General features: G+C 42.2%; 2 long non-coding RNA genes across 4 annotated transcripts; one reads left to right on the forward strand and one right to left on the reverse strand.

Annotated features, from left to right (window-relative positions):
* Window positions 1-1,145: 1,145 nt before the first annotated feature.
* On the reverse strand, window positions 1,146-20,046 carry LOC110493843. 2 transcript variants are annotated; one of them, XR_005036971.1, is made up of 4 exons: window positions 19,596-20,046; window positions 17,554-17,711; window positions 9,715-9,804; window positions 1,146-1,569 (listed from the first exon to the last, which is right to left on the reverse strand). It is a non-coding gene; the product is annotated as an uncharacterized LOC110493843 (long non-coding RNA). The 2 variants fall into 2 exon arrangements; XR_002469196.2 differs by lacking the exon at window positions 9,715-9,804 and having other exon boundaries at window positions 19,596-20,039.
* On the forward strand, window positions 13,767-19,237 carry LOC118940420. Of its 2 annotated transcripts, XR_005036973.1 has the most exons (7): window positions 13,767-14,603; window positions 14,881-14,948; window positions 15,764-15,795; window positions 17,161-17,404; window positions 17,620-17,748; window positions 18,029-18,197; window positions 19,176-19,237. It is a non-coding gene; the product is annotated as an uncharacterized LOC118940420 (long non-coding RNA). The 2 variants fall into 2 exon arrangements; XR_005036972.1 differs by lacking the exon at window positions 19,176-19,237 and having other exon boundaries at window positions 18,029-18,974.
* Window positions 20,047-20,706: the final 660 nt, after the last annotated feature.

Raw genomic sequence — 20,706 nt, forward strand, 5'->3', positions numbered from 1 at the left:
CAAATTAGTGGATTTGGCTATTTCAGCCATACCTGTTGGTGACGGGTTTCAAATCGAGCACACCACCATGCAATCTCCATAGACAAACACTGCCAGTAGAATGGAATGGCCTTACTGAAGAGCTCAGTGACTTTCAACGTGGCACCGTCATAGGAAGCCACACAAGCTCAGAAAGGGGCCGCCGAGTGCTGAAGCGTGTAAAAATCTTTTGTCCTCAGTTATAACACTCACTACAGAGTTCCATACAGAAATGGTTTGTCGAGATCGGTGTGGACGAACTTGACTGGCCTGCACAGATGCTCAACCCCATAAAACACCTTTGGGATGAATTGGAACGCTGACTGTGAGCCAGGCCTAATCCCAACATCAGTACACGACCTCACTAATATTCGTAGCTGAATGGAAGCAAGTTCCCGCAGCTATGTTCCAACATCTAGTGGAAAGCCTTCCCAGAAGAGTGGAGGCTGTAATAGCAGCAAAAGGGGGACCAACTCCATATTAATGCCCATGATTTTGGAATGAGATGTTTGATGAGCAGGTGTCCACATACTTTTGGTCATGTAGTGTATCAGTTCATGTAAATATACAGACAGCCCTAAGCTTTTTAAGATTTTGTATTTGTCTTTCTCAAAGTTTAGTTTTTGCACAAAATCGATTACCATTTTCAATAAGATGCTTAAATGAAATAGGTTTAGTTAATGTCTAAAGATATTGAAGCTTTATTTAAAAACAACTCATTTTAATTTAACAGATTACAGTGGGGCAAAAAAGTATTTAGTCAGCCGCCAATTGTGCAAGTTCTCCCACTTAAAAAGATGAGAGGCCTGTAATTTTCATCATAGGGACACTTCAACTATGACAGACAAAATCCAGAAAAAAAAAATCCAGAAAATCACATTGTAGGATTTTTTATGAATTTATTTGCAAATTATGGTGGAAAATAAGTATTTGGTCACCTACAAACAAGCAAGATTTCTGTCTCTCACAGACCTGTAATTTCTTTAAGAGGCTCCTCTGTCCTCCACTTGTTACCTGTATTAATGGCACCTGTTTGAACTTGTTATCAGTATAAAAAAGACTGTCCACAACCTCAAACAGTCACACTACAAACTCCACTATGGCCAAGACCAAAGAGCTGTCAAAGGACACCAGAAACAAAATTGTAGACCTGCACCAAGCTGGGAAGACTGAATCTGCAATAGGTAAGCAGCTTGGTTTGAAGAAATCAAATCATTTTGCCCCACTGTAGATAAAAAAATATTTTATTTAACAATATCACCATGCTCTATTAAATCAGACATGTCAATAAAAGAAAGTGAAAACAAGCCTTCTTGTGTGCAATTGTCTTCTGTCATTACCAGTTGGTCATCCACTCCCCTGCTGCCACCTGACACCGGGGAAGCTCTGGTCGGGGGACTGTACCTATTGTTCTGGAGGAGGGCTTGGTGGGTGACTCCTTAGGTTGGCTCAAAGTGATCTCACGGTCTTCATGCTATGTGGTCTTCTAATAGCTCTGCCCTCCCCAATTGCTTGATGTCAGACCACTACAGTGTCAGATCCCATGCATACCTGGTAAAATAATATTTAAAATACAATCACTAATTATCCTCATGTACTCCAATAGCGGTCAGTGTGTCTACACCTGGTATCAACAAGTTTATTTGGACTGAACAACACTGACACAATTTGTTTTTGATTATGACTAGTACAGTCTTATCTGGTCATAATCAAAACCAAATATTCATGACCAATGTCACTGGCTGGAACCACAATGTAATCATGGGACAAATTATTGCCAAGTTTAAAAAAGGGCTAAAGTCCCTCTATGCCTGGTGCTAACTTGCTTCCTCTGTCCTGATCTTGTCCACATTCAAATTGTGGCCACATTTTCAGATGATTAAAATACGCATCCTGCCCACCTTCGGAGGTAGTCAGGCATGCATTGAGTCTGGATATCTTCCAAGCGTAGACCGATCTGGACAGTAAAACATTTAAATCATGATCCCGCCCTCTAAAATCATTAGCCCCGTTTACACCTTGCGCTAACACGTAGGTTTTGTGATTTGCTCAATATGAGCCATTTGCCATCTGTTAATTTATTTATTTATTTATTTAAAGACCATATTAATGCCATAAGTCAATGGTGCTACCTGTCAATGATTTTAGAGGCCATTATAATGATTTTAAATGGTTTGACCATCCAGATCCGTCTACACTTGTAAGATATCCAGACACAAAACGGGTACCCGACTACCTCCGGAGGCTGCATGTTAGCACCAGGTAGCTTATAAAATGGGGTTATTGATAGGTGGCATCACTAGCCCCATTTATACCTGGTTCAAACATGCATCTGTTGTCCTGAGCTGGTACACATTCTGTTGTGCCCACATTTCCACAGGTGTGGAGGATCAAAAGAAGCATTGTGATCTGATTGGGATTAGATCTTCCTGACCACCTCCGGAGGTAGTCGAAGGCACATCCTGTATGGATATCCTTGAAGCGTAAACTAATCCTGACAACGAAAGCGTAGAAATTTTGCAGACGTCACGGTTGTCCCACCATCTCAAAAAAATAAAATAACTGGACACTTGAATTAAGATCATAGAAGAGGAAGCGATACATCCCACTCACTCATTTTTTCAATGTTAGTCAATAAGTAGCCCAGACCAGCTGCTATAGCATTAGTGCCTATGGGAGAGCCACACCCTTAAAGGAAATCTCCACCCAAAAACTATTAGTCTATTGTTGACAAAAATAACATTTGGCTTTTCAGTAATCAAGTTGTCAAGATATGTTACTTTTCAAAATACAGATATCATCCCTCTATGATGCATCATACAGGGATGATTTCTGTATTTTGAAATCAAGCAATGCAGATGTAGAAGCACGGTGGCTAGGAAAAACTCCCTAGAAAGGCAGGAACCTAGGAAGCGACCTAGAAAGGGACCAAGCTCTGTGGGGAGGCCAGTCCTATTCTGGCTGTGCCGGGTGGAGATAAGAGTACATGGCTATTAAGGCCAGATCGTTCAAATGTTCTTAGATGTCCAGCAGGGTCAAATAATAATCACAGTGGTTGTAGAGGGTGCAGCAGGTCAGCACCTCAGGAGTAAATGTCAGTTGGCTTTTCATAGACGATCATTCAGAGGTCGATACAGCAGGTGCGGTAGAGAGGGAGGGGGTCGAAAACAGCAGGTTGGGGACAAGGTAGCACATCTGATGAACGGTGGGGCAATATAACCACACCCACTTTGCCACAGTACAGCCCCCACACCACTAGAGGGATATCAGACTACCAACTTACTTCCCTGAGACAAGGCTGAGTACAGCCCACAAAGATCTCCTCCACCTCACGAGCCAGAGGGGGTGCAAAACCAGACAGGAATATCATGTTTGTGACTCAACCCACTCAAGTCAAATATAGCGGGGGAAAAGCATGGCACGACGTGACGCACCCCGCCTAGGGACGGCATGCACTAGTAAGCCAGTGACTCAGCCCCCATAATAGGGTCAGAGGCAGAGACAGCAAGGGTGGTTCATCACTCCATTGCCTTGCCATTCACCTTCGCACCCGTGCCAGACTACACTCAATCATTGGACCTACTGAAGAGATGAGTCTTCAGTAAAGACGGTGCTCTATAGGGGAAAGCCCTGTCTCCAGGAGTTTGCTTAGAAATTCTAGGGACAATGAGGTCGGGCATAGATGTTGGGATTAGGCCTGGCTCGCAGTCTACTTTCCAATTCATGCCAAAGGTGTTCAATGAGGATAGGTTCTGTGCAGGCCAGTCAAGTTCTTCCACACCGATATCAACAAGCCATTTCTGTACGGACCTCGCTTTTGTGCACAGGGGAATTGTCATGCTGAAACAGGAAAGGGTATTCCCCAAGCTGTTGCCACAAAGTTGCAAGTACAGAATCATCTAGAATGTCATTGTATGCTGTAGTGTTAAGATTTCCCTTCACTGGAACGAATGGGTTTAACCCAAACATGAAAAACAGCCCCACACTATTATTCCTCCACAAAAACTTTTACAGTTGGCACCATGCATTTGGGCAGGTAGAGTTCTCCTGGCATCCGGCAAAACCAGAGTCGTCCGTTGGACTGCCAGATGGTGAAGTGCGATTCATCCCACCAGAGAATGCGTTTCCACTGCTCCAGAGTCCAATTGGCGGCGAGCTTTACACCACTCCAGCCGCCGCTTGGCATTGCCCATGGGGATTCTAGGCTAGCGTGTTGCTGCTTGGCCATGGAAACCCATTTCATGAAGCTCCTGAAGAACAGTTAGTGCTGACGATGCTTCCACAGGCAGTTTGGAACTCAGTAGTGAGTGTTGCAACTGAGCACTGAAGCTCACGTCGGCACTCGGCGATCCCGTTCTGTGAGTTTGTGTGGCCTACCACTTCGCGGCTGAGCCGTTATTTCTCCTAGTCGTTTCCACTTCACAATAACAGCACTTACAGTTGACCGGGGAAGGTCTAGCAGGGCAGAAATGAGACAAACTGACTTGTTGGAAAGGTGGAATCCTATGACGGTGCCACGTTGAAAGTCACAGCTCTTCAGTAAGGCCATTCCACTGCCAATGTGTGTCTATGGAGATCGTATATAAAACTGAGCACACAGCCATACAATACCAGACTGTTTGGACACCTACTCATTCAAAGGTTCTTCTTTATTTTTATTATTTTCTACATTGTATAATAATAGTGAAGACATCAAAACTTTGAAATAACACATATGGAATCATGTAGTAACCAGAAAAAGTGTTAGATCTAAAATCTTTCAAAAGTAGCCACCCGTTGCCTTGACAGCTTTGCACACTCTTGGCATTCTCTCAGCCAGCTTCACCTGGAATGCTTTTCCAACAGTCTTGAAAGGACTTGTTGGCTGCTTTTCCTTCACTCTGCGGTCCAACTAGTCACAAACCATCTCAATTGGGTTGAGCTAGGGTGATTGTGGAGGCCAGGGCATCTGATACAGCACTCCGTCACTCTCCTTCTTGGTCAAATAGCCCTTACACAGCCTGGAGCTGTTGGTTCATTGTCCTGTTGAAAGACAACTGATGGTCCCACTAAGCGCAAACCAGATGGCATGGCATATCGCTGCAGAATGCTGTGGTAACCATGTTGGTAAAGTGTGATTGGATTCTAAATAAAATCACTGATTGTCACCAGCAAATGTCACCACCCCCCCTCCATGCTTCACGGTGGGAACTACACGTGGAGATCCGTTCACCTACTCTGCGTCTGCAAAGCTGTCATCACGGCAAAGGGTGGCTACTTTGAAGAATCTAAAATATATTTATTTATTTAACAGTTTTTAATTACTACATGATTCCATATGTGTTATTTCATAGTTTTGATGTCTTCACTGTTATTATACAATGTAGAAAATAGTAAAAAGAAAGAAATCCTGGAATGAGTAGGTGTGTCAACTTTTGACTGGTACTGTCAGCGGCTGAAATAGCAGAATCCACTCATTTGAAGGGGTGTGCACATACTTGTGTGTGTATTGCTTAAATCACTTATCAATAATTTGAAGGAAACTAAACCATGGTCGTTGACCTAGCATGCCGCTTTTTCCCCCTTTGGTTCTGTTTAGCCCTTTACTAAAAGGTAATTTACAATACTTTATTAAAATAATATAAAAGCCAACGTAAACATCCATGTGTAAAGCCAACATATGCAAACATTCATGTGTAAAGATCAACCCTTTCCAGACCTGTTTGTATAAATGTGTTGCACAATTTGAAGATGCATTTTGTAGCATACTCGGTAATTTAACAGGTTTCTGTTTTAACTGTGTGAGCTAAGGCTAAGTCAGTGGCGGCCCCTAAATTTGCTGAATACCCAGAGCGTGAAGTGGTTGAAGTTGTCATCCATGCAGAATGAAAGAAATATGATGCCAAGTTCTTGAACAACCGGTAGTTTCTTTGAGAAGATAGATAAAGCGATATGTGCATTTGAACAACAGCATAAATACAACCATTTCACTTTTGCATGCCAAAACCGAATGGCCACTGCTGTACATGCAGCCACTGCTTTGAACAGATTATACTCTGTAGAACGAGCAGCCAGCTCGCGTATGAACGAGTGCACCAGGGAGAACGCAACAAGCATGCAGATGTGATAAGTAAACACATTATCTAACTGGGAATAGCTAGCTAACAATGTCAAAAGCATGATGCGCTAGCCAGTCATTCTGAAATAATTTCATGTTTGAGTTAGTCAGATATTTGTTTAGAAAGACTTGAAATTGGCATGGGAACTAACTAGCAAGCAATCTGCTTAATGTAGATAACTGGTTAATTTGACCAACAACAAATTATGATGCAAAAATGTACCTAATTATTTGTTTTAGTATACAACATGTCACCCTGTCACCTACAGTAGAAGCTGATTAATTAACAACATGGTGGGGAAACAATAAGCCAACGTCATGGTTCTCTCCTACCAGATTCACAAGGTTCTAGCTAGTGTATCCCTCTGTCCTTCGACTACAGTTGGATGTAGATGTCCGGTTTATCAGGTCCCATGACCTTTATTATTATTATTAAGTTAATTACAATTAGCACCATCTGTACCTGATCGAGCAGATCTAATCTCAAGAAAGTAAGTAAGCAAGTCTGGCACTAGATACATATTGGGAGGGAGACGAGAGCAGACCCAGAAGTTCTGACTGAACGTACATTTGAGCACCCCAGGACGGTCCATTTACTTTGTGCTGTTATAATTTATGCAGTTCCCCCTCATAGCAAATATCTGGCAAAACAATCCAAGCAATGTTGGCATGGCCTATGCGCCCATGGAGGCAGAGCTGAGGGGCAGTCACTGAGGGGCAGAGTAATATTTGTATTTATTAGAAATCCTCATTAGCTGCTGCCACTGTTTCTGGGGTCCAAACACATTAAGGCTTACATTTACATTACACATAAAACAAAAGATAACGGTACATCATTACACCACTAGATATCTACAATACAACATGTACAATACCAGTCCCTCCAGGATTCCGTGATCGCATAATTCAATGCAAAAAATATATATATATCAACCAATCAGCAGCCTGTATTTCAAACATAAGGAAGTGGATGGCTGCAAATATTCTACTTTTAAACTCTGACAAAACAGAGATGCTAGTTCTAGGTCCCAAGAAACAAAGATATCTTCTGTTGAATTTGACAATTAATCTTGATGGTTGTACAGTCGTCTCAAATAAAGCTGAAAGACCTCAGCATTACTCGGGACCTTGATCTCTCTATTGACAAACATATCAAGACTGTTTCAAGGACTGCTTTTTTCCATCTCCGTAACATTGCAAAAATCTGAAACTTTCTGTTCAAAAATAATGCTGAAAATGTATTAATGCTTTTGTCACTTCTAGGTTAGACTACTGAAATGGTCTACTTTCCGGCTACCCGGATAAAGCACTAAATAAACTGCTAGAATCTTGACTACAACCAAAAAATGTGATCATAAAACTCCAGTGCTAGCCTCCCTACACTGGCTTCTTGTTAAGGCTAAGGCTGATTAAGGTTTTACTGCTAACCTACAAAGCATTACATGGGCTTGCTCCTACCTATCTTTGTGATTTGGTCCTGCCGTACATACCTACACATACGCTACGGTCACAAGACACAGGCCTCCTAACTGTCCCTAGAATTTCTAAGCAAACAGCTGGAGGCAGGACTTTCTCCTATAGAGCTCCATTTTTATGGAATGGTCTGACTACCAATGTGAGAGACGCAGACTTGGTCTCAACTTTTAAGTCTTTATTGAAGACTCATCTCTTCAGTAGGACCTATGATTGAGTGTAGTCTGGCCCAGGAGTGTGAAGGTGAACGGAAAGGCAATGGAGCTTCGAACCACCCTTGTTGTCTCTGCCTGGCTGGTTCCTCTCTCTCTCCACTGGGATTCTCTGCCTCTAACCCTATTACAGGGGCTGAGTCACTGGCTTACTGGTGCTCTTCCATGCTGTCCCTAGGAGGGGTGCGTCACTTGAGTGGGTTGAGTCACTGACATGATCTTCCTGTCTGGGTTGGCGCTCCCCCCTTGGGTTGTGCCGTTGCGGAGATCTTTGTGGGCTATACTCGGCCTTGTCTCAGGATACCTTCCTGAGACAAGGCCGAGTATAGCCCACAAAGATCTCCGCAACGGTGGTTGATGGTTGGTGGTTGAAGATATTCCTCTAGTGGTGTGGGGGCTGTGCTTTGGCAAAGTGGGTAGGGTTATATCCTGCCTGTTTGGCCCTGTCCGGAGGTATCGTCGGACATGGCCTCAGTGTCTCCCGACCCCTCCTGTCACAGCCTCCAGTATTTATGCTGCAGTAGTTTGTGTCGGGGGGCTAGGGTCAGTCTGTTATGTCTGGAGTATTTCTCCTGTCTTATCCAGTGTCCTGTGTGAATTTAAGTATGCTCTCTCTAATTCTCTCTCTGAGGACCTGAGCCCTAGGACCATGCCTCAGGACTGCCTGGCCTGATGACTCCTTGCTGTCCCCAGTCCACCTGGCCGTGTTGCTGCTCCAGTTTCAACTGTTCTCACCTGTTCACTGGACGTGCTACCTGTCCCAGACCTGCTGTTTTCAACTCTCTAGAGACAACAGGAGCGGTAGAGATACTCTGAATGATCGGCTATGAAAAGCCAACTGACATTTACTCCTGAGGTGCTGACCTGTTGCACCCTCTACAACCACTGTGATTATTATTTGACCCTGCTGGACATCCATGAACATCTTGGCCATATTCTGTTCTCCACCCGGCACAGCCAGAAGAGGACTGGCCTCATAGCCTCTTCATAGCCTGGTTCTTCTAGGTTCCTTCCTAGGTTTTGGCCTTTCTAGGGAGTTTTTCCTAGCCACCGTGCTTCTACACCTGCATTGATTGCTGTTTGGGGTTTTAGGCTGGGTTTCTGTACAGCACTTTCAGATATCAGCTGATGCTTTATAAATAAATGTGATATTATGCAAGAGCTCACAATTTTGACCAATCCCCATACTTTTAGCGCATAAAAGGGTCCAATCAAAAGCAGGTTTGTAATTTTGACCAATTACTGCACTGTTACCGTGGAAAATGGCCCAATCCAACCACTCGTCAACAGTGTTTTTCCCCCTGCCCTGTCAGCGTATTCAAGTGCGAAGATGATGGGTGATTGTTGAAGGCTGACAATGAACAGAAATCAATCTCATTTGTCAACAAAAATGACAGCTAACGACCATGCGAAACAATTTCCAAATGTTTTTGGAAACTAGAGAAAGTCGATAAATCAACAGTCACTTCGATTCAGCAAATCATATGAAAATGTCTGAACAGTTCCCACAGCAGCGGCAGATCACCATGACTGAAGTGGTAGCAGGGAAGACTGGTAAGTGCTGAAAGAATCAAGGTGAGTGGCGTTTTACTCAAACTTTTACTCCGCTAACTTAGTAGGGTGGTCGGCACTCTGCTCTCCTCAGTATAACTATGGAGAGCGCTGCTCAAAGCACTGAGTGCAATTTGTCAGCTTTGCCATTTTAAAAACTCTGTAAAACTTAACACAGATCATGGAGAGTAAGATGGCGGGGGAGCAGAAGGCAGACGTTTTACATTCCCCCAACCAATTGTGTTTTTTCTCGTTTATCTGCGTCGTTTGTAACAAAAAAAATTACTCGTTGTACATAATGTTGCCGCTACTATCTCTTATGACCGAAAATAACTTCTAGACATCAGGACTGCGATTACTCACCACAGACTAGTAGAATCCTTTTTCTTCTTTCACGACGCTGAAGGCGGATGATATACAACTCCCTCAGGAACAGGCCCCGACCCCAGTGGTCTGCGTGACAGAGAAAGAGAGGCCGGAGAGCAGGCTGCCTTCTGAGAAGTCGGAGGCAATCGAATAAACCCCCACTTCCCTCAATTCTGCTAGCAAACGTGTAATATTTGGACAATAAAATGGACAAGTTACTGGAAAGATTAAACTACCAACGGGACATTAAAAACTGTAATATCTTATGCTTCATGGAGTCGTGCCTGAACGACGACAATATCAACATACTGGTCATACGATGTACCGGCAGGATAGAACAGCGGCGTCTGGTAAGGGGTGGCGGTCTATGTATTTTTGTAAACAACAGCTGGTGCACGATATCTAAGGAAGTCTCTAGCTATTGCTCGCCTGAGGTAGAGTTTCTCATGATAAGCTGTAGACCACACTACCTACCAAGAGAATTATCGTCTGTATTCTTTGTAGCGGTTTTACATACCACCACAGTCAGAGGCTGGCACTAAGATCGAATGAGCTGTATTCCGCCATAAGCAAAGAAAACACTCACCCAGATGCAGCGTTGATGACGCTCCTAGTAGCCGGGGACTTTAATGCAGGGAAACTTAAATCCATTTGACCAAATTTCTATCAGCATGTACAACCAGAGGGAAAATAACTCTGGACCACCTATACTCCACACACAGAGATGCAAACAAAGCTCTCCCTCCATTTGTCAAATCTGACAATAATTATATCCTCCTGATTCCTGCTTACAAGCAAAAATGAAAGCAGGAAGCTTAGGAAAGTAGGAAAGCAGGAAAGTAGCATATTACGCCCATTCTTAAAAGGTAGATTCAACTAAATTACATTGCCACGTGCAGCACCGAAGACATTGAGATGAGTGAGATTAAAGACTGTGCTCACACTGTAATCTGCGATGTTCACCTCACGTTGTTCACAAGGTGCACCAGTGCAATTTTAAAATGTCATTTAACTAGGCAAGTCAGTTAAGAACAAATTATTATGTACAATGACGGCCTACCCCGGACGACGGTGGGCCAACTGTGCGCACCCTATGGGACTCCCAATCACGGCCGGTTGTCATATAGCCCGGGTTCGAACCCGGGTCTGTAGTAACGCCTCTAGCACTGCAATGCAGTGCCTTAGACCTCTGTGCCACTGTCCTATTGACTTATTGATGCAATATGTCGCTTAAAGTAAGTAAATGAATATACGTTTTAAAGAACCTCATAATTTGCATACAGGGAGGTACCAGGAAAACTGGTCACAATCCAGACACAGTGGACGAATAAGCAACCTATTTTATGTGTAGATGCATGTCTGAAAATGTGGGCACAATCAGAATGGGGACAAAATCAGGACAAAGGAAACATGTTAAAACCAGGTTTAAATTGAGCTTAAGACATTAGGAACCATGCTTTGATAATGAGTAACCTTGCCTGAGACCTGAAGACGTGCATTAGCTCCTCGAGTGAATGCCTAAGCTTTACCTCTGCGAGCTACAAGTCTTGAGGCAGACAGGAGATTCAAACTCAGCCAGTCACGTCAGAGTTTGTGACTGGACATACATTTTTTTTTTAGCGTGCAGTTGTTTGTCAGTCCAACCCAAAGGGATCCAACATTTTGATAGAGTCAGATGTTACTACGATGCTACATCGACATTTATACCTATACCCTCTTGCGTCGGGATATGAAATCCCTAAAGATTGGAGTGGCCACATCCCACTGACACTGACTGACAACAATTCAACTACAGATCTGACTGCAGTCCGCGTGGGACTTGACCCCACAACCTTAAATCTGTCAGTCTAGGTAGGTCCTATGCCAAGAGTTCTAAACCTCTTTCGAGAACACTTAGGTCTACAGCAAATTATTCAGATAAAATATCCTAACAAAGTCATGCAGCTTCAGAATAAGTCACTGCATGTTGCTATATAGAATGCAATCTGTGGCTTTTGACAACCCCTGCTGCTCTCTATGCTGCCCTCTTGTGAAAGACAATTGGTGGACCAAATTTCTCCTCAAAGCAACTCACCCTCACAACTAATCAAAACATAAGGCTAAAGAAGACCTTTCCCTAGACTGTATATTATGCTCATTATAAGGAAGCTGGTGAAATCAATGTGTTTATAGTTGAACATTTGTGGCTGCACTATAGCCAACTTGAAAGCCATTTAGAGTAACCTAACTTGCGAGAAATATCATAGCTAACCTTACAGCACAGTAGCAAATAGTCTTTAAGGTTGAAAGCGAGCAGATCTATGCATTCAGGAGTATGCTTCATGAACACTATGCTACATGATAAAGGTGTACACTAGATGCCTATACAAAAAAGTTTTACCCTATGCAAGCGACCCCCACGAGATACTATGTGTCCATGTTCCCGTTAGTTGTGTTTCTAGGCAGAAAATGCTGGTTGACATTCCAAGGAGTGATGTTTCCCTGCTGCAATGACGTTTCACAGGTGGCTAGCTAATTCACGTGTCAACAAACAAGACGTCACACGGAGCCCCAAAGTGATTGGCTCTGAAATCGCAGTTGCTATGCGGGTTTATTGAATGGAAATGGGTACGTTCGAGGTGATACATTTTGTCTGCCTTTCCAAGTATGTGCATTATGAGGATACAACTGTCTGACTTGCGCCTGCATATCGGATGCATGAACTTCACAAAAACCATGTGATCGACGGCGATGCAGTTTTTGATGAAGCCCACTCACCACGTTACGTCCATGAACGTTGAATTTTGGGCGGTATCAGGTCTGTCTTTGCCACTAACGATTCGCTGTTACCTATGCTATGACGCTGATGAAGTTGTCTCACGCACCTGCCGCACGAGCGCAGACACACTTCCCCAAGCTCTGGACAGTGCTGGTCATAAAAACGCTAGCTAGCTGATGGGTGAAGACAATGTTCTTCCCCAAAAACGACGATCTGTTTCCGTAGCTATAATTAGCTAGCTAGGTGTCATCTAAAATACCACTAATTTATAAGACAGTTCTTATTTGATTAATGGTGGTCGGATCCACCTATGTGAATAAAGGCTTAGACAAGTGGAATTTGCTGTTCGCCTTCAAAGTAAACGTCTCTCAATGAAAGTGATGCAAATGAATACAAATAGTTGAATCATGACAGAATGGAATAGATCATGCTAAACGAGGATGGAATGTTCTTATAAAGTCAACAAAATACAATCATTTATTTAAAAAAAAATCTGAAAACACACTGGATTTATTAGACTTTAGAATTGCGTTGTGGGGCATACTTATTTCACTGTACAGCCTTACCTATGGATTGTGGATCAATGACAAGTGGTATCAATCTACGCAGTGACACCCAGAGAATAGTAGCGTCGTAGCTCTTATTACGGGACTCTAAAAACGCTGAATTGAGTCACATTTATTGTTCCAGTCAACCTACTATATATGTATTGAACACTATTCCAGAGGGAAAACAATACAGCCTGATAACTCTGAGGACTTTGGGGAAAAAAAGCACTTGGGTACTGAGTAGACTGATACCCCATTTTAATTGATCCCCAATCCTTAGGTAAGGCTGTACAGTGGAATGTGAATGTCAATACGCACAATAGGCTGACTTTAGGGAAGTGATTTCCCACAGTCAAAGTCCCACAATAATCAAATTGTAATGGTCACATACACATATTTAGCAGATGTTATTGCCGGTGTAGCAAAATGCTTGAAAATAAGAGCTAATATTTGCGTAAACTCTACACAGTTGTGTTCTGTGGGTATTACCGAGTAGACTGATACCCCATTTCAATGCTCCACATTCCAATACTCTAACCTTGTTTAACATTATCTAGTCTAAATATGGCATGATTCCACCAATTGTAACCTTCTGTATCAATTTCAAAGAGTGACTTATTTTGAAGGCAACACGCAATTTCTGCTATTGTGGCTAGTTTCACAGCACATAACCTGTTCCGGTCAAGCCATACTAGCCAGATGAAGCTAGCTGGCTGCTTATAAGGTTAGTTTTGAGTAACAGGGTTAAGTAGCTGGCTAGCTAGTAATTTCAACAGGAGAACAAGCAAGTGGCTATCTAGTTAATACTTACTCACATTGAGGAATCAATCATTGTTAAGAATATTGAAAATGACTGTCATTTTTACTGGTCATTGTTTTCAGGCGGGTTGCATTGGTGCTAGCAATGTACCAAGCTAAAGCTAGCTAGAGATATGTTATTAGCAACTTCTGGGGTATCGAAGATATTTGCAAACATTTTTGATCCTGATCTAATTGAAAATGCTGACAAACATTTTCCCATTCGGTCAAACAAATAATGCCGTATTGTACAGCTTTGACAGTGATCGTAATGGTGGCGCTTGGCTTGTACGTGCAAATGCAATACAATACAATTCTTTAATAGAATTGTATTATTTGACGTGTCAAATGTAATACTTATTTGACGCACCAAATAGTGTTATTTGACGTGAATCTTTGACACGTAAAGACCCAATCGGCGTTCCATACTATTTCGCCCCCAAAAATAGACATCCCATGTGTTTAGTCCATCACTTTTAGTCCAAACTTAGCCAAAGATCAGCCTGACCTCTAGCTTGCTGTATTGAAAACAAGAGATACACGAAAATAACCATATATTGCATAGCCTATATTGATTAAATTAAGGGGACTTCATGGAAATATCCACAATATCTATATTTTTTGTTGACATTTAACTTGTCAGATGTCAGACATAGGCAGAATATTACTGAAAACGGCCTGTTGGGTGCATAACTGAATTTATAACATTTGGAATTCGGTATTTTTTCCAAACTACCATTTGGATTCACTGACCTGCTTAGGGTGTCAGCTTCTCATATCAGGTAAATATTGCACCATCCACTGCACCATGAAAATGTGTCTACTGCAGCATGAATGACATTTTAAAAATAGGGAATAAAAAACATTGAAATAATTTAATGCATTTCATTACTATTGTTTTAATGTGTTTAATGTGAATCCATTTATTGCTCTTGAATCGCATCGCCTGCATATGATTCCAAATCTGCCAGCTGAGAAACACATTCTCATTCCGCTAAGGATCTCTGTCTACCAGCAGGAAAACTACTTTTTTCATTTGATCCTCTTTGTGTTTCGTAGGTATGGGTGTCATGGCAACAAAATCAATGAACGTTATCGCCCATAACCTAAATGAAGAGCGATTTGAGGTAACTGGAGCTGGTCGTCGTGAGTTAATAATTTAAGAGCATAAACTACATTTTGTTCACATGTAGAAGTGAGGGCGTCTTTTTATCAATTAACATGCACTTAGAGTCGTGATATTTTGTATTTGTACTCATGAATGTTACACTGTATGATACCTACTTTTTTGCCTGGGGGGGTTAAATCGTCGTGGGAAAGGAGGGTGAAATTTGTCCGAGCAATTACGTGCCCTGTCAAAGCTAAGAAGCTAGCTAGCTCGACATAAGAAAATGCCCTAACATAAGGCCTATTTTTTTTCGTGATTACTTCAAACTGCGGCAAGCAGCTGGGTCATGTGGTAATATTATGAAACGGGGATACACAGCGGATGCAATTAACTAGTTAACAGAAAAAAGTGTTAAAAATTGCATGTGTCCAGCCAAATAAGAAGGGCTTAATATGGCGCTGAAGAGGAATGTGGTTGGCTAGCTAAATGTACCTACTGTTGTCACGCACTTTTCTGAAATGATACATTTGATTACTGCACCATTTGTATTAGATTGTCAGTCAAACATGTTTTAAGCAAGCGAAATGATTAACTGGGTCCACATTGTTTAATCTTTCACCCCCTCTGTGTACATGTGTCTGAGCACCCTCAGTGACCAAGTTAAACTAGAGCTGTGCGTTCTTACCAGAGTTTTGTTATTGCTGAGTGACAGCCGTAATAACTAGCAAGTGATAGTCATACCAGTGGCATAACTTAACTTTCATGGTAGGATAATGTCAACAGAACAGTTTTTATATATTGCCATGCTTTTGTCCATTTTTTCTCCCCCCACAGATCAGCATGGTGTTGGTGAACTGTTAAACAAGGTATGTCATTTCACAATTGGGTTTTGCATAGCTTTTTTTGAATTCCAAAAAGCTATATTTTTGGCGGGGGTCTTTCCCTTTCAGGATGATCCGATATTTATGTAGATAAGAAAAGAACGATAAGTGTTCATACAGGGGGGAATTATTCCATTTGGTTACAGTGCCTTCAGAAAGCATTCAGACCTTTTTCCACTTTGTTACATTACAGCTCTATTCTAAAATTCATTAAATAAAACATTTCCTCAGCAATCTACATACAATACCCAATAATGACAAAGCGCAAACAGGTTTTTATAAATGTTTAAAATTTATTAAAAATAAAACATACCTTACTTGCATAAGTATTCAGACCCTCGACACTCGAAATTGAGCTCCGGTGCATCCTGTTTGATTGATCATACTTGATGTTTCTACAACTTGACTGGAGACCACCTGGGGTAAATTCATTTGATTAGACATGATTTGGAAAGGTACACACCTGTCTATATAAAGGTCCCACAGTTGACAGTGCATGTCAGAGCAAAAACCAAGCCATGAGGTCGAAGGAATTGTCTGTAGAGCACCAAGAGAGGATTGTTTCGAGGCACTGATCTGGGGAAGGGCACCAAAAAAATGTATGCAGCATTGAAGGTCCCAAAGAACAGTGGGCTCCATCATATTTAAATGGAAGAAGTTTGGAACCATCAAGACTGTTCCTAGAGCTAGCCGCCCAGCCAAACTGATAAATCGGGGGAGAAGGGTCTTGGTCAGGGAGGTGACAAGGAAACCCATAGTGTCTGAATACTTGTGTAGTGTGATATTTCAGTTTATTTGTAATGAATTAGCAGACATTTGATAAAAACCAGTTTTTGCTCAGTCAATATGGGGTTGATGGGGGGTGGGGGGATAAGAATAAGGCCTAAACTTAACAAATTTGGAAAAAGTCAAGGGGTCTGAATACTTTCTGAAGGCACTGTATATTTCACTGACAAGCTCTAAACGTTGCCATTATACTTGTTTGATTGTTGGGGAGAAAGTACTTAATTGTATTTTATAAACATTCTTGACAGCGCTGGAGAGAACCTGTCAGGCTGAGGTTTACATCCATGCAGAATATATAAATTATTGAATGCAGTATAGTACATTCTGATTACAGGTCTATTTATGGTTAACTTTAACTAGTCTTCAAACATGTATTGTGTCACTCAGTCACTGTTACCTGATGGAAAAGACTGCTCCCTGACATTTGTGACCCATGCCCTGGGGAAGGCTTGTTCAGGGACACAGTGGTCATTAAGGCTGTGTTCAACGTGTGTTGTCCTGCATTGATTGTCAACTGCAACACTTCCATTCATCAGAGAGTTACATAATTGTCTCTTTCTGCAGGGTTAGTGTTTGAAGTCTTCAACTTCATTCCCAGACTCATGTTTTGAGGATTATTCTGGGCTACCTGGCTCAGACAGGGAGAGTCCACTACTTATACAGGTGAGTGTACAACAAAGTCTTTAGTGTTGTGATGATATGTGCATTTATTTATGCGTGTGTCTAGGTGCTGCTGTCGCTGTGCCAGGCCTGGGCCGCCATGCTCTGCTGCGGTGTGTGTGGCTGAGTGATGCAGCGCTACGCTCAGGTACAGTATTGTCACACGATGAGAGCTGTTCACTCTACTTTGACCTGTCCGCCTCTGGGTTGTATTCATAAAAATCCCCCCCCCCCCCCCCAAAAAAAAGCCTATGAACACTGAGCGTTTTGTTATAGGAAGTGTCCATGTAGTCCCACCTTGAAGTCAGTTTTCTTCTGTTTGGTGCTTAATAATCACAACCCTCGTGTCCTTTCTCCTGTCAGAGCTGCTGCAGTTCATGCTGGGAGGGATGCAGAGCCTCCTAGACAGCAGCATAGTGTGTGAGGGGCATGGTGGTGGGGGAGTGTCTCCGCTCCTGCAATGACATCAACAGAGCCAAGCTCAAAATCAAGGTACAGTGTGGCACCTTACCCAAGGTTTTGGGTGCATCTCAATAGTCTGAGGTGGCTCACTGTCACTATTCTGTTCTCTGCTCATACTGATCTGAATGGACAGGTGAAAACAAATACCATAATGCTTTCACCTATCTGCTGTTCAGATCAGTGCAAATTAAAGAAAGGAGAAGATGGAGGAAGCCACTGGAGACTGTTGAGGCGCACCCCTACAATAACTGCCTTGTTATGAGTCCTGTGTAGGACACGGAAGGATGTGTTCAGTGTTTCTTTTCCTCAGCATGAGGGGACCAAGGAGCTGCTCTCACTGATGAATCAACTGTCTAATGAAGAAACAGATTTGACCTTGAGGAAGATCCAAGGGCAGACTGTACCCTCTCAGGCAATACCAACCCAGGTTGCTTCTGTGGCCCAGAAATCAGGAGCGGACCCAGACTCAAGCTGGATAGGTAAGAGAGGGCATTATCATAATCAAACCTATAACACAATACCGCTTGTTATACACTACATTTATTAACAATGTTGTCTGTGAAACTGAAGTTGTATCTATCATTGAAATCATTACAACTTAATGAATCTTCCCACGGGCACTTAAGCATGGTGTTGAACTCACCAGCTTGTAGTCCTAAAAAATGGAAATGAGTTACCTCTGGTTTGTTCAGCCATTCCTGTGGGGAAAGAATAGGGTTTTGGGGTAAATGCCAAAAATAAGGTCTGAGGTCAACACAGGTTTAGGAGATCTTATACGTTTTGTTCTATGAGATAGTCAGTCACCTTTATGAATTGAAGCCTTTGTGCGTCTTATGATTACATAAATGCTTCAATATTCACAGTGATGTTGGCTGAAAGATTATCATAACAAAACATAAGATTTCCTAAGCCTGTGTTTACCACCAAACTTATTTTCTGCATTTATACAAAAACGCCATTAATTTCCCCATAGAGTGGAGTTAGAGCCTACAAAAAGACGCCATTTCTATCTCTGTAGTGTTGTATTAACTAGGCTCTATCCTGTGTGTATGAACCAGTGATGAGTCGCTCACTCCCTATGATATATCCCTACGGGCAGGGCCGTTATTGGCAGGCCTTAGGGGGCCTGGCCCGCCCTACTGTACCTCCTTGCCCGTCCAAATAAAATACTGATAATTTAAAGTGCCTTCGGAAAGTATTCAGACCCCTTGAATTTTCCCACATTTTGTTACAGCCTTATTAAAAAAAATATTAAATTGTTTCTCCCTCCCACCCCCCTCAATCTACACACAATACCCCATAATGGCACAGGAAAAAAAGGGTTCAAATTCTTTGCAAATTTATTTTTAAAAAACTATTACATTTACATAATAATTCCGACCTTTTACTCAGTACTTTGTTTGAAGCACTTTTGGCAGCGATTATAGCATCGAGTCTTCTTGTGAATGCTTTGTCAGGTTGTATGGGGAGCATTGCTGGACATCTATTTTCAGTTCTCTCCAGAGATGGGTTCCATTCCGGGCTCTGGCTGGGCCACTCAAGGACATTGAGACTTGTCTCGATGCCACTCCTGCGTTGTCTTCGTTGGACTCCAATCAAGTTGTAGGAACATCAAGGAGGATCATTGGAAACAGGATGCACCAGAGCTCAATTTCAAGTCTCATAGCAAAGGGTCTGAATACTTATGTAAATAAAGTATGCCCTTTATTTTTTATAGAATTTGCAAAAATGTCTAAACCCGTTTTCGCTATGTGTAGATTGAAGACTTATTTAATACATTTTAGAAGAATAAGGCTAACGTAACAATGTGGTAAAACATCAAGGGGTCTGAATCCTTTCTGAATGCACTGTATGTACCCAGGAAACAGCCACCTTACCTTATGTCCAGGGCCAGCTCCTTGTTGATCTCTTGGTAAGCCAGTCCAAGCGGACTATTATTTGTTCAGATGATGACGAAACATAAATATGTTGACAAGGGCATGCCCAAACAAAACCAACAGCTATTCCAGCTGGGACTGATGATCACCCTAATTGGCTGCAGCTGATGTGCTTATAAAGGCTAAGCTCAGCACCTAGATCCAGTTGCTGCCATCTGGGGATAGAGTGTGGAAGTGTATCCTGGATAGTATCTTAACACGAACATCAAAAACCCATATTCACCTCTATCTACTTTCTTGAATTTTCCTAACTTTTATATTTTTCCCCCCTATTTCTTTTCCATAAAACGTCCTTAATTATCTGAAGAGACAAAATATGGACACTATAAGCACTAGTGATGTTACTTTTGATACTGGAGCTCCAAGGCATGCATCAAAACATTGAAGTAGTGTGGCGATGCGTGTATCACTTTATCAGAAGTATGTCTTTATTTTATATATATTTTTAAATGTAACCTTTGTTTACCTAGGCAAGTCAATTAAGAACATATTCTTATTTACAATGACGGCCTACATCGGCCAAACCCGGACAACGCTGGGCCAATTGTGAGCCGCCCTATGGGACTCCCAATCACGCCCGGTTGTGATACAGCCTGGATTCGAACAAGGGTGTCTGTAGTGACGCCTCTAGCACTGCGATACAGTGCCTTAGACCACTGCGCCACTCAGGAGTCCCCAATGATGTCCGAAGCTTTGTTTGATCATGTGCTTTTTCAAATCGTGCGAGATCCCACTGGTTATGGTGGTTTCTTCGATTCCAAGCTGCTTTCAAACACCGACCTCTACTGGACACCGTACTTACAAATATGTGACTCACCACATGGATTCGGTCTTACGTAGCGAAATTAGAATTTCAGTTTTTTACATTGGATAAAAGTAGAGACTCAGAGCTATATCATACACTGCATTTGAGGTACAATGGGAACATTATTCTGCTTTGAAAGTTGATAAACTTGTAAAATCACTTTTGAGAAAATGGCAATTTAGTGTTTCGGTGAGAGAGCACTTCTTTGTCTACACCCGTTCAACATTGTTCACACCCTCTTAAGCT

The sequence above is a fragment of the Oncorhynchus mykiss genome, chromosome 17 (assembly GCF_013265735.2).
Source record: "Oncorhynchus mykiss isolate Arlee chromosome 17, USDA_OmykA_1.1, whole genome shotgun sequence".
Classification (NCBI taxonomy): domain Eukaryota; kingdom Metazoa; phylum Chordata; class Actinopteri; order Salmoniformes; family Salmonidae; genus Oncorhynchus; species Oncorhynchus mykiss.